The sequence below is a fragment of the Pararge aegeria genome, chromosome 3, assembly GCF_905163445.1.
Source record: "Pararge aegeria chromosome 3, ilParAegt1.1, whole genome shotgun sequence".
NCBI classification, from domain to species: Eukaryota; Metazoa; Arthropoda; class Insecta; order Lepidoptera; family Nymphalidae; genus Pararge; species Pararge aegeria.
The window spans coordinates 12,927,081-12,941,319 of NC_053182.1; positions in this window are offsets into that span (position 1 = coordinate 12,927,081).

Genomic DNA, 14,239 nt, shown 5'->3' on the forward strand with positions numbered 1-14,239 from the left:
CGTACCTCTATGGAGACCGACAAAGTTGGACCCAACCAGACCAGAATTTAAAAATGTTTAGAGTCATAACAAAATATGCAATAGTAAACTCTATTGAGTATTTATTAATACACTTCAAAAATATTTTCTCGTTGAAAACAAGTAATTATGACAGATAAATAATAATATTTGCAAACTGACATTAATATTTCAGAAAAAAATAAAAGCCATGCCTGTTCATTCCGTTTAGTAGCGCCAGCATACCAAAAAATGCTGGAGCTATTGCCCCTTTGAATTGTTAGACGTAGCCGATGGGCTAAATAAGCGCCAGCTCTTGAGTCACCCGACGTCAAGACAAACTTTTGGGACACGATATTATTAAAATGATTCGTGTCTGAAGACCAACATAGTCATTACAAATAATAATAATAAATAAATAAATATACTACGACCAATACACACAACGCCATCTAGCCCCAAAGTAAGCGTAGCTTGTGTTATGGGTACCAAGATAGCTGATGAATAGTTGTATGAATATAATACACATAAATACTTATAATATACAGATAAACACCCAGACACTGAAAAACAATCATGTTCATCACACAAAGATTTTCCAGTTGTGGGAATCGAACCCGGCTGTCAATGAATGACGTCAATGAAATGACGGAGTATTTACAGTGTTTGAGCATATTCGACAATATATCAACGCAGGTCGCATTATTAAGGATCTGACTGATGATTTTGGCAAAACCAGAAGCGGAATATAGGGATTCCGGGAGCTTTACGTTTGTAATGGAGCGTAAGTCCAAGCCCCCGTATTTAACAGGAAAGACATATATTTATAACGTTTAATTTTAGGGAAATGGACTACACTAAACGGCTACTAGAACACGCTTTATTTTTTAACGTTCAGAAATCGAATCCGGTCATGACACGCTCTTAAGTAAAATTTACAATTCAAAAAAAGTAATTATATTCGTAATCTAATGCTTCACCGACTTATAGCGGAAGTTTCTAGGCTAATTGTAATTTATTTCGACGCGTCGTTCGAGTGTCGCATTCACAGTCCTCGGCAGGAAGATTCTCTGAGGAAAATAATCTAGTAGGCACTAATATTACAAATGCCTGTGTATTTAAAACAAAGCTCTAAGGAGAATAGTCAATATCACGGCAAAAAATAACTAACAATAATTTGTTAGTTATTTTTTGCACGGCATAAAGGGTAGGCAGGTCCGAACATGTGGAAAAGTAGAAGACAGATAGGTAGGCAGTATGTAACCAATCTGTAAAAAGGCAATAGGCTATTTGTTATCGAAAGTTAAAAATGCATGCTCGGTTTTGCTGCTAAAACGAACTTTACGAAATTTTGCAATTACTAAAGTATTTTTTAATGACGGACGTCCGGAAGGTCGAAAAAGGGACGTCCTTTCCGGTATTCTCGATTACAGCGATGCTTTTTTGAAGAATTGTGCGATAACGTGTGTCCCACGTGACCACATATAGGTATAGTGCATGTACTGTGGTAGAGAGACTTTTGAGACATTGTTTATGTCCGGAAAACCTTATGGATTAAGTCGTTGAGGTCGTATCTAAGCTGAGACATTTTGGCTGTACCTATGCTGCAGGAATTCTTTTGCTTTACGCGGTTGATGGAGACGATGACGATTAGATGTTAAGGTATGGATGGTAGTCGCAAAACACCCTTCCCTTTGAACACTTACAATATGAGACGGTACGTATGAAATGGAAAAACTATTTCTTATAATCCACGTCTCAAAAGGCCTCCTATAAAAACCTATTTTAATTTATTTCGTTGAATTCTTCCACATTTTTAAAAACCTTTATAGTTTTGGCAAAACTAATGCTATTGTTATAATTTAAAGCAAAAAAATGAGCAGCTCGATAATAAAGTTTTGTCTATATACATAGTAAGGTAACAATTACAAATGTTAAAGTTGAAAATTAAGAAAGTTTACCTAGATTGTAATAACTATGCTTCGGTCGCTTAAACTTAGGTAAAAAACTCTGCATTAGGAAATAATCCGATACAGAATTTATTCGGTCTCAAAGTTATGTCTAAAGCAGTGAGCAGGTGATGCTCGTATTACATCCAAGAATTATAGTCGCGTAGCAAGAGTGTTCGTAGTTACACTATAAAAACTTCTAATGCATTATAAAAAGACCTGCTAAGTGAGATAGAGATCGTAATATGGCATAGTCTAGAAATTTCAAAATATAGTAATGGCAAGTTTTATGTGAACCATTGCATAGACTAGGTAATAGTAATAACCAAAAGTTTGACTTTTTATAAATTTTTAGATTTATTAGTAAGCAAAATAGATAACCATATTCTTTTAAACCCTTTACCGGCTAAATACAGGACACGGGTCTGCTCCGAAGCGGGTTAAGGACTTAGTGCACCACGCTGGTACATTTCAGATTAGTAGACTTCCCACGCCTTTGAGAACGCTATGTGAACATTTTTTTTTTTTTTATAATTTTTATTAGTGTTTTTATCTACACTTGGAGGAATTATCAATTTTATAAATTTAAAATGCATATAAAAAATTTAGGAACTGACAGGAGAAAAAAACAAACAAAAAATTAAGCTATGTGAACTCTCAGGCATGCAGGTGTAATCACGATGTTTACTTTCACAGTGAATATGCAAGCACACCAAGTGATATTTGATTTACTTTCAAGTGCTTTAAACGTACGTAACTTAGAAAACTCAGAGGTGCGTGCTGAGATTCGAACTCAGCTCTTCGAATGTAGACGAAGTCCCAACCACTACTCTATCGGCTATCATGGCTCTCTAAAATAATGATAATGTTAAAATGTTATTTTTGTGGAGTATAGTGTAGCTAGTTGAGTTTCTTTCTGGCTTCTTCCCAGTAAAATCTAGTTAGCCCACTGTGTTAAGAGCGCACTGGAAGTTCCAAACGGGCCTTCTAAGTAGGCTTACTTAAAATAAATTAGAAGTCAAAGAAACACAATAGCAGAGAAGGCTTGTGAGACAAATAACTACCAATATAATTTTTGTTTTGTACCTAAATGCCATCTTAGTTTGGAAAAGAAGAAGCAAAAATTTTTATGCTATGTAACTTCATTTTTACTCTTTACATGAGAAAGAATTTGGCGGTTTCCACTGCCTGGAAAAGAAAGTTAATTAAAGCTTAAGAGATTGTTTTTTTATTTGTTTGAAAATGCTACTCCGGCGATACTACCCAGCGAATTGAAAAATCTTTTTCTGCTTTTGTTAGCCCAATTATTGAGCTGGGCATTCACTTCACGCTACGGCCGTTTGACGTCGAGCGGGCGATGCAACGCGGTAAAATGAAAGTTTGTATGGGACGCGGACGAAGTTGCAGGGAACAGTCAGTGTGATACTTATACTTTTGCCGCAGCGTGGTCGGTCACTGCTCTAATTGTTCTTTCTCTCTCTCTCTTCCATGAAGGATGAGGCCTGTGTCCAGCAGTGGGATATTATTAGGCTGAAGATGTTGATGATAAAATGACCAAAAATGATTCAATGTTTTCGATTAAAAATCGACATCGACAGACACATAAAATGGTCTGTCGATGTCGATTAAATCCCCTTAAATCATATAAGCTGCTTTCTAGAAACGATATTGCTGCTGTAATCCTTCAATATGACTCCAGTTTAATAGCTAGAGAGTTTTATAACCCAATTTTATAGCTCAATTGCTTGAATTATAACTACAAAGAAGCTAATAGATATGTGGTGCTCTATTTGGTCTCAGAAATATGTTTGTAGGTAAAATTAGTTACTTACAATTAGTAATCAATATTATAAGATTCATTTATGTTAGTTTTAAATAGATCAGCTCAAAATATTTTAATACCTAAATAACCAAATAATATGGAGTAAAAAAAAATTACGAATTTCTATTTCTAATTATTGTTTCATTAACTGTTGCCTTCTTCGTCCGTGTTTATTAAGATTCTTTAGAAACCCGGTTCGTTTTCCTAGGATAAATAGTAGCATATGTTCCTCCCCGTCCTATCAACTTACCCTACTTATATGAAAAATCGAGTGTATTGGTTGCTTAGTTAGGGCGTAAAGTTAGGACCAACAAACATACTTTCACATTTCTTATATTAAGTATGGATTTGAAAGTCTCTCTTTTGAGATTGAGAGATAATTGGTGATTGTGTATTTTTAAATCCAATTATCTTTTTCGAAATTGTCATTCGGAATATATCCATCGAAGGAATAATAATATTTATAATCTTAATTTAAAATGTACTTGATTTGATTTGGTAATAATCTCCGAAGATCGTATACGGAACTCCACAACGGAGAACAGCAGGTAATGTTTAAAAAATGTCTTAAGGTTATAACTATACACGGACACTCTTCGCAATGGCTCAGTCTTTTATTTATTTACGTTCCTGTAGAAACTTAAGAGACAAATAAGCACAAAATACAAATAGGAGGTCGATGTCATACAATTTTCTTAGGTGTTATTGGTATCATAAAATGCTTGTGGCATAAAAAGATGATATTATATGGTTTTGGGAGTATTTTTTTTTGTTAATCTCCTACAGATCAATATTAATTTATAACATATTATTTGTATATTGGACTTCTTTCTTCTGCTTGCTTTACAACTATCATTATTTCAGCTTTTCTATATTCCTTCTGAATCAATTAATAATGGGGAAAGAATCCCTGAGTAGTTTCTGATTTTATGCATTATAAACAAACATATCATATAAGTATAATTAAAAAATATTGGCCTTATCTACTAGAATATCATTCAACAAACATACCTATTTTTTTAAAGGTTCGTTTTAGTATGCTAAAATGCCGCGTTACGAATAAAACTTGTTTTAGAAGAGAATGCCAATGCACTTACAGTTTAAGTTTCAGAAATAAATATTTGAGAGCTAGTGTAAACTGAACTGACATCACAAAATGCAGGAAGATGCGTGAATATTTACATGGTAGATCTTTGTAGACTTAACTAAGTACTTAAGAGCCTGAGATTTCTAAATCGTAAAATATAAAGTGCAAGTCACTCAAATTTCTTTTAAATTCGATTAGTTTTGCGCAGCAGTTTCACCCGCCAATTAATTTAGAAGGATTCGCGTTATGTAACTGTCGTCGGCCCCCGCCAAATCGCTCTCCTGCGCTATTTTTGCATGTTAGCGCCTTTTTTGACTTTTAATTTGTATTCTTATTTAGAAGATAGTACTAATAACCAAATTGGCTCTAGCTGGGAATCAATTACAAATACATTATTCATTGCTCCTAGACAAATACTCTTTTGAAACGTCAAATTTTTAGTGACTCTACCGCCCTTTTGAAAGAAAGATTTAACCGAAAAAAGTCGTCCAGTAAATCAAAATTCACAAGTCCAAGCAAAATTGTCGCTAAAAATTTCAAATCAAATCAGGGACTCGCGAACAAACACTGAGCCAGTGAGGCTATAGGTAGCCCATAAAGACAGATCAAAGTCATACTTTTGTAAAACTAACCGGTGCGAGGGAACTTTACGTTGACAATTTAATCCCCCTAAACATCTCCTAAACTATACTCAAGAGATAAGTCTTAAAGTAGGTACACAAGAAAGCTTTCCACTGAGACAAAGCCACCTTCGGACGACGAACTTCGCGGAGTAATGCAAGATATCTTATAACAAAAGACAATACAGACTTCAGAGGTAAACGGGTTCTTTTAAAACTCCGTCGTTTTACTTTCGTCGACGTTTTGTCAACATTGATGTTTAAAAAATGGAATTTACATCGTTCATTTTTATTTATAAACATCGTGAGGATACCATCATGCCTGCATGCATGCATCATGCTTGAGAGTTTCCCATAATTTTCTTACAGGCGTGTGGAATCTATCAATCCGTAGTGGGCTAGCGTTGGTGTACTACGGCCTATACCCTTCTCATTGTGGGAGCAGACCCGTGGGCCGGCAATGGGTTAATATTATGATAATTATGATTTTTATGTCAACTAGAAATATTCAGTACGTATTTAAAGATACTACCTACTAGTATTTTTGTTGTGTTAGTAACACGTGGATCTAAAAAATAGAATTGGAGATCCGCTAGTTTGGTTGTAGGTAATCTGCATGGCATTAGAACCAAACCTATTTTTGCTACGGGTAAGTTTATTTTTTCTTATGCTTGAAAGTTGAATTATTCGAGGGTGTTTTTAGCTATGATTTATGAGAATCGGTCCAAGATGGCCGTCGCCACAAAATAGCGATTTACATATTTAACACCACTCCCTCAATTATCGAAATGGGTATCAAATGAAAGGACTTGAAGAGAAAAAACACTATAATAAATCTCAAATCCAAAAAGCTCGCCACCACGCAATGGCGAATTATATTTCTTTTTTCACAATTTCCTCAGTATCGGTATCAAAAGGATTGACTATTAGATTACTATTTTTAAAGATTTTTTTTAATTTTTAAAGTTTAGGAGACAATATGTGCTTCATCAATAACCAATACCACTGCACTGCTGACTAAAAGGCTCTCCTGTCAATGTGTGTGTGAATTTGGTAGTAATCATCAGGCTGGGCAGAGGTGATCACCGCAGAGTTGCACAGAGGACTCTTCTGCCCGCTCCCCATTATATTCGCTTTGTCGCCTCGCACGAAACCCGCAATAATTGTATTCAAATCTGCCGCCACAATACGGCACTGTGTACTAAAATCAACCTATTCTCGTTTCAATTTAATATAGATAGAATACATTAAGCAAGTAGTTAAAAAGCATACGAAAAATTAATCTCTGAAATTGCAGAAAAAATAAAATGTTGCACAACCCTGCATGTTACAATGTGTTCGTACCTCTAAGTATAATCACTTCAGTACAACTTCGCCTCTACAGTTGAATCCCACCTTGTTAGTTTAAAATGAGGTTGTACAAACTTAGTTGGCCACGTATCCATCCTAATATTTGCGAAAGTACGTCTGTTTGTTTGTTTTTTACATATGTTCGGCTACTATTAAGCTTGTTTTAATTCTCAGCTAAACCAAGTTTAACATATTTTATACATAGATGTCTTGTACCCTGTATCTAAGTTAATTAGAAAAAAACGAAACAGCGAACTAAGTCGTAGGCAACTTCTTGTAAACAATTTGCTTTTGTTTCCATTCTGCTTATGCTTCTGCTGCGTTACCTGGCAGAGATCGCTACTAAGCGATAAGGGCCACTGATGTCCTTATCTTTTTTTATATTGTACAGATAAAATAGAATAATTCAAAATAAAATAAAAAGCCTTTAATCTACTACCAATTATAACATTTTTCTTTTATAACATATTTACTAATCATATTTGAATTTATTTGATAAAAATTATAATAAAGTTAATTTTGTTTTTGTTATTTATATAAAGTTAATTTTGTACAAATTTGAATTTATTTGATAAAAATAATACAAAGTTAATTTTGGTATGTCTTTTAATGTCTAATTCTTAGGTCTAATTTAAGGTAGAAGTCGCCTCATCGGCGTAGGCCTCCCCCAAGTTCTTCCAAAGATCCCTATCCCTACACTTAGTCATCCAGTCTGTGCCAATTTTCTGCGCAAAAACATTTGTACAGATAACAATATTATAAATACAATTTTTAAATCGAAAAATATCACGTGAATCCGTTGCTCGGCTTTGTCAAACTAATAAGAAAAAAAAGCATTTAGGGTACAAGAAGGGAAGTAGGGATGATTCTGCACTTAAATATTACCTTACATTTATTATTATCTACAAATATTATAGACGGCTACGTAACTAAAACACCTAAAACACAGATAATGAGATATTTCTTAGTTCCTCAAAGATGTAAGAAAAACATTAATCTCATTCTATAATATTACTTCGCAGGCTGCATTTAGGATTGAAGGGGAAAATTATAAGATATGACTGTTGGAAATTTTCAAACGGATCAGCGACGTCATCGTTTTATGGGAAATCTCCAAGCGAGTTTCCGTAAAGTCTATTGCACATTGTCGCAAGAGCTGTAAGGCATCATCAGAAGTCCAAATAATATTAGTGTATTATATACCAAATAGGGTTCCAATCTATACCATCCATTTTTTTGTGCATGCAGTGGGTAGTACGTTCGACTAGATCTGCTTACGTCATCCAAATTGTCAGATGCAAAAATAGGTTGGCTGATGCAAGTATTAGATCTCTTCTGGCAATATTATCATCATCCTCAATCTGTCATAAGAGAGTGAGATTGAGAGCATAAACCTACAAAACTGCTCCTTACTAGTGTGTTTACGTCTTTCAAAAGAAAAAATACTTTGGCTCATGCAGGTCTCATGTACAGCATTATTATCTTCGTCTTCAATCTGCTCTCTCATAAGAGAGAGTGAGATTGAGAGCGTTCTAAGCTGCCTCTTACTAGTTTTGTTTATGTGATTCGAATTTGCAGTCCTGATTGCAGATAAGATTGTCTGATGCAGGTCAGTCTAACGTCTCTTACGGTAATTTTTATCTTCTTCAGCCTTTATCCCATCGCTGGGCATGAGCCTCCTCTCTCGTTATAGAGTGAGATGTAGGGAATAAATCCACTCAGTTGCTTTTATTTGACGTGGTGGGCTTAAGTGATCTATGATATAGCGTTGGTACTGAGGAAGCGGGATGAATGAACAAAATCAATTTTTCCAACTAATGACAGGTCCCGAGATTTTTTTATAGGAAAAACTGGATATTTAACAATTTTTGGCAATGTGCTATCAACTTTTTAAGGGACCCGGATCGCTTGGGAGCATAGTTTTCTGCCTTCAAATGATCCCATCTTGGTGCGGGTGATGGGAATTTCATTTTAATTTCGCCCGTTGAGCGCTGACGGCTATGGAATCATTAAAAACCCTTTTACGGATTCGGGATAATATTTCTGTTTTATCTGTTCTATTTTATGTCTCTTTTATGTTCGATAGACCGGCGCTTTACGGTAATCTCATCGGAAGAAGAGATTACTCGTGTGTGCCGAAGTGTAACTATACAATGTATAATATATATGCAGGATCCCCCGCCACAGGGCTACACGCACTATCACATAGTTTATATCACATAGTTCATAAATTATTAATCTTTAACTATGAGAGGTTGATTTTGTCACAAAATCTCCCATTACTACTACTATGTAATGGGAGATTTTGTGACAAAATTCTTTGAGAACTTTATTTTTAATTTAAGTAAATTAAAAGGGTTACACAGCGAAAGAAAGTTCTATAATGCAATTCTGTATTTTTTCAAGTTGTATGCATGACATTTTATTGATTAATTCTTTTTTTAAATAGGTACTACCGACCAAACAGATAAAACCGGGAAATAAGGTTGTATAAAGTACTTTCTTTTTCAACATTTTGTTTAGTTTTAAATAGTTTATTTTAGGTTATATTTATAAAACAATTATTTTGAAGAATAAATAAATTAAACTTTTTCAAGATATTTTTCAAGTATATCCATAACTACTGACTTTTAATTCCTTTTAGCTCTGCCTATATTTTGTTTTCTGAAGACGGGTAAAGACACCGCGGGAAAATTTCTTATCTATCAGACATTTTACTCGGGCAAAGTTGCCTTTGAAAGGCATATTTATATTTTAATAACCCTCTTTTGGTTTCGCCATATCCAGCTATATTTACATTGAAACTTCTTATAGGACATAGCCTGCTAGTATAGAATGCTCGCCTATGTTACTAGTCAATAGGCAAAAAGATTAAAATGAATAAATCCCTTGCCAATTGGACTTATTAGGGCTTATTAAATCAAAGTCAAAAGTCAAAGTCAAAAATATCTTTATTCAAGTAGTTATTATAGGTGGCACTTTTTGTACATAAGAATCACACGGTAGTGAGATGATGGCGATAACCACATTCGTAAACTTAAAACTAAAGCTACGAGGGTTCCAAACGCGTCCTGGTCTAAGAAGAAGCCCACAACAAACTTAGCCGGGTGTTTTTTGTTTTTTTGTTATCACCATCTCACATTGTCATTTCAAATTATTAGAAGAGCAACCTGGTTAGAGCAATAATTTACATCCAAGCTTTTTTATCGATTACATAGTCCTTTATACTATAATAGGACTTTTCTATAAGCTTACGTTTAATACAAACTTTGAACTTTTTAAGAGACATCTCCAAGATGTCAATTGGTAGTTTATTATAGAATTGTATGCAATTTCCTTTAAACGAATTATGAATTTTATGTAACCTATATTGTAAGTTTATTCTTACTTCTAATGTTTAAATTATTGCAGTCAAATTTTTTCTTAAATTTAGAAATGTTTTTATGAACGTACATTAAGTTTTTAAATATGTACTGACTATACACTGTCATTATTTTAAAATCTTTAAATTTATCTCTCAATGACTCTCTCGGACCCATTTTGTAGATCGAACGAACAGCCCTCTTCTGCAGTACGATGTCATGTCTAATATCAGCAGCATTACCCCAAAGTAAAATTCCATATGACATAATGCTGTGAAAGTAACTAAAATATACCAGTCTAGCAGTTTCTACGTCGGTCGGTATCTTCTTTAACGCATAGGCAGCAAAACTAATCCTGTTCGATAAATTATTCATCGCAAAAATATGTAAATAACCATAAATTATTAATCTTTAGGGCTTCTAAGAATATATTCTTTTAAAGGCCTAATGATTGTTTTGACCCTAAATATGTTGATAAATGGCTTGAAAATGAGTGTTAAACTCATAAAGCATCAAATAATTTTTAACTCATGTTTCCATAAAAGTCATATAGCCAATATAACATAACATCTGTTCACGTAAAAAGTTACTGACTGATCTGTACCTACAGCTAAATCACCTGATGTAGTGAGCTTAATTTTAAAATATAGATAGTTATTATAAAGTAGTCGTCCGCCAAGAAAGGATTTCTAAAACTTCATCTCCAAAGAGGGAAATATAAGGGCTGAAGGCAAAAGCTTATAATATAAACATATTTATCAGTAGCATACCATAACGAAACATTTGCATACCTATGTAACCTACTGGAGTAATTCATAAAACGTGGTGTATTAAACAAATGAACTGTTAAGTTTCCAAACACGTCCGGCGACAGGATTAGTTATAATTTACGCCGCTCATGGGCCCAACATCTGCAATGCAGCTTCGTCCAGCAAAGGCCCTCCGAGGTTTGAACTACGAGATATAAAACTTGAAATACAGCAATGCGAATCAAAAGAATATTTTTGCGAGCATCATTAATTATTATCCTCACGTCGATAGTCAGCTCTGTCGCTTCGGACTTCGTCTGCTGCATCCAATTAATCTTAGTCCACAGCGCCAACTTACATCCCCAACACAAAACTTCCCCACTCCATATACTTTCGAAAGAAAGTTTGCGACTACTTAAAATTAAACTATGTAAAATTAATCTCATTTGCAAGTAAAATTACCTGGTTTCAATTTTCGCGGAGCATTTTCATTTTAATATTTTTAACTCGTTAACTTTTTAACGCGCCTCAGATGTGTATCTTCGTGAATTATTACTGGAGTGTCGACATTTTTTGGGCTAGATAAAACCATTAAGGGTGCCCGCAACGCCGCTCGCCGGTCGGTACAATTAACACTTCGGTCTGTTCGGCTCCAAAAATGGGAATTGTGTCAGCGGTATTCCTGCCAAATCCGCACAATTTTGTCTTGTCGCCATTCAGCCTACGGGCAATATGCCCAAATTGTAATGCATACAAGTAGTTTCTTAAGAACAATTATACTTTTGTTCATGACTTTTATCTCTTATGCTCAGTGAGTTTGAAGTGACGACTGTATCTGAATATCATCGCAATAAAAAACGCTGTCCATCTAAAAGTCGTATCTCAGAGGAGTTGGAATAAGTTCCACTGAGTCGTAAAGTTGATATAGAGAAAACATATAAACTAATGAAAGCTTGCGTTGGGGTTGGCGTCCATCCAATACCTCTTTCCTTTGACGTTGCGCATCAGTTTATTACTCACAAATATTTATTAAGAAAACTACTTTAAGCTATATCCTCGTATTTGCATTATTCAAATGATCTCCATTCAATTAAATTTTTGGCGTTTAGGATCTAAGGAGTTGCAACTGGATATCATTTATTGAATTCAGTAGTAATCTTTCTTTACCTATTTACTTATTTTTGCAAAGACAAGTATTACAGATACATTTTTGTAATCGATTCTAATATAATTATTGTAATAGTTGGAAATGGGAGAATAGGAACACCAATGAAATTTTTAAATTATTATTTAAGACTTAATTAAAACTTGGCGCAACCAGGTACCAAACGGATTCTACGGTTTAACATTATAAGGTAATTCTGATAAAATAGTATAATTTAAAACAACGAATTAGTTTGGCCATCCAAAGGGGCAACGCTGCCAGCATCTTAGGAACTGTGCCTCGCTGCGGTGGTTTCGAGGACGTTTTAGATTTTATTTAGTTTTAAATAGTTTATTTTAGGTTATATTTGTTAAATTAAATTATATCACTTACAAATTATATAAAAATATTTAAAACTAGAATGAATTATTAATTTCATGTATTTATTTTCAAATTTATAGTCAGTACTTGTACTAGAAATAGGAGGAGTTCTATTTTTTAGTTCTATTTCTATAGAGATTTAAGTAAACTATATCACTTTCAGTTCTAAAACAGACAGTTCAAAATGGACTCTTTTCATTTTCTTTCATGTAAAGCACAGGTTGCACTCTGCTATGCATCGGTAGATCCCATTCAGCAGATTGGAATGGTATAAATTTTTCATATCTATTGGAAGAGGTGCGGTACATTTAGATCGAGCTTTAATACTGAAAATGTATCTGTACCCAAGTATATTTATTTGTCAGTGTTAACGTAAACTTACTCTGATGTTGATTCTACATTTGAAGATGCATGGCGCATGCAAACACACCGTTTAATTGCCTCTAAACAGTTTATTAACATATTATATCCGCAGTAGTCAATTATAACCCATATTGTAATTTAGTGAAAACACTGCAGATGGAAACTGGTTTACTCTTACTTTATTTATTTACTGTTTATTGTAAGGCTAGATCGTAATTTAACTTGTTTTTAAATACACACACACACAATTAATTTGGATTTCTTCCAAATGAAAAATAAACTCGTCCGACTAAATTACTCTTCCTTCTTTCAAGGCTGTTACGCATTAAATGCCGCCTTTTTCATGCACCAGCGGTGCCGAGGGACATTTTTAATAGAGATTTGTAGAGACCGACTCGCTTCAATTAAACTATACCCATTTTACTACTGTTCACGACCATTTGTTTCATTATCATGTTTAATTAAATATATAGCACTGACAACGACAGTAAAAATTACCAAATTGATTGGTAATTTTTATTTTAGTAGTCAGTGCTAAATTATGCACATTATTTATCTATGTATGACTGTCTCCATATCCTTAAACTATAGAGATCTGTTTTGACTTATTTCTAACCTTTTTACCTACGCATTAAATAATACGTTTTTAGGGTTTCCGTTTACAAACGATGCTAAGGGAACCATATTACTAAGCGGACTGTCAGTCCGTTTCTTGAACCTCTTTTCCGGTTTTTATAATTCTAACTAAGTTATGTGTCATTAAAAAATGAAATATTGAAAACAGATTTAAACTGCAATATTATCTGTTAGGTGGGGCTAACAAACCGCTGCAAAAATGCATAATACAATTTCAGCATCGGTTTGGCCAGTGAACCGTGGATGAATTGATAAAGCAGTCCGGCTGCGATGGCCAGAAATGATAGCGGCATCAAATCCCGACGGTCATTCAGTTTCAATTATGGATATTTTGAAATCCTCAAAGTCTAGATAAACACTTTATTTAATAATCCCTGCTTTATAATATAGTTTACTCGAACGTGTGTTTGTTATTTTGTTGCAGCAACAAAGCTATACGATACATACATAGGTTATATCGTGTATGTGCTATACCATAAAGCATATGTAACATTGCCGCCCGTAAACCAAAATTCTAAATCTATCACAGCAACAGAGCTATAGAATAACACTTATTGTCAATCAATAGGTCTGTTGCACGAATTTTTAGTTTATGGGCTGGAATGTTACATAGGCTACATTTTATTCCGGATATTACATAGAGAGCCGTAGATATTTACATAGCGTTCCGGTACGATGTCGCTTCGAAAACTATTAATAAAACTGTCATACCACTAACAGGTTAGCCCGTTACCTTCTCAGACTGCATCATCACTTACTAGTTACCAGCTGTTTGCAGC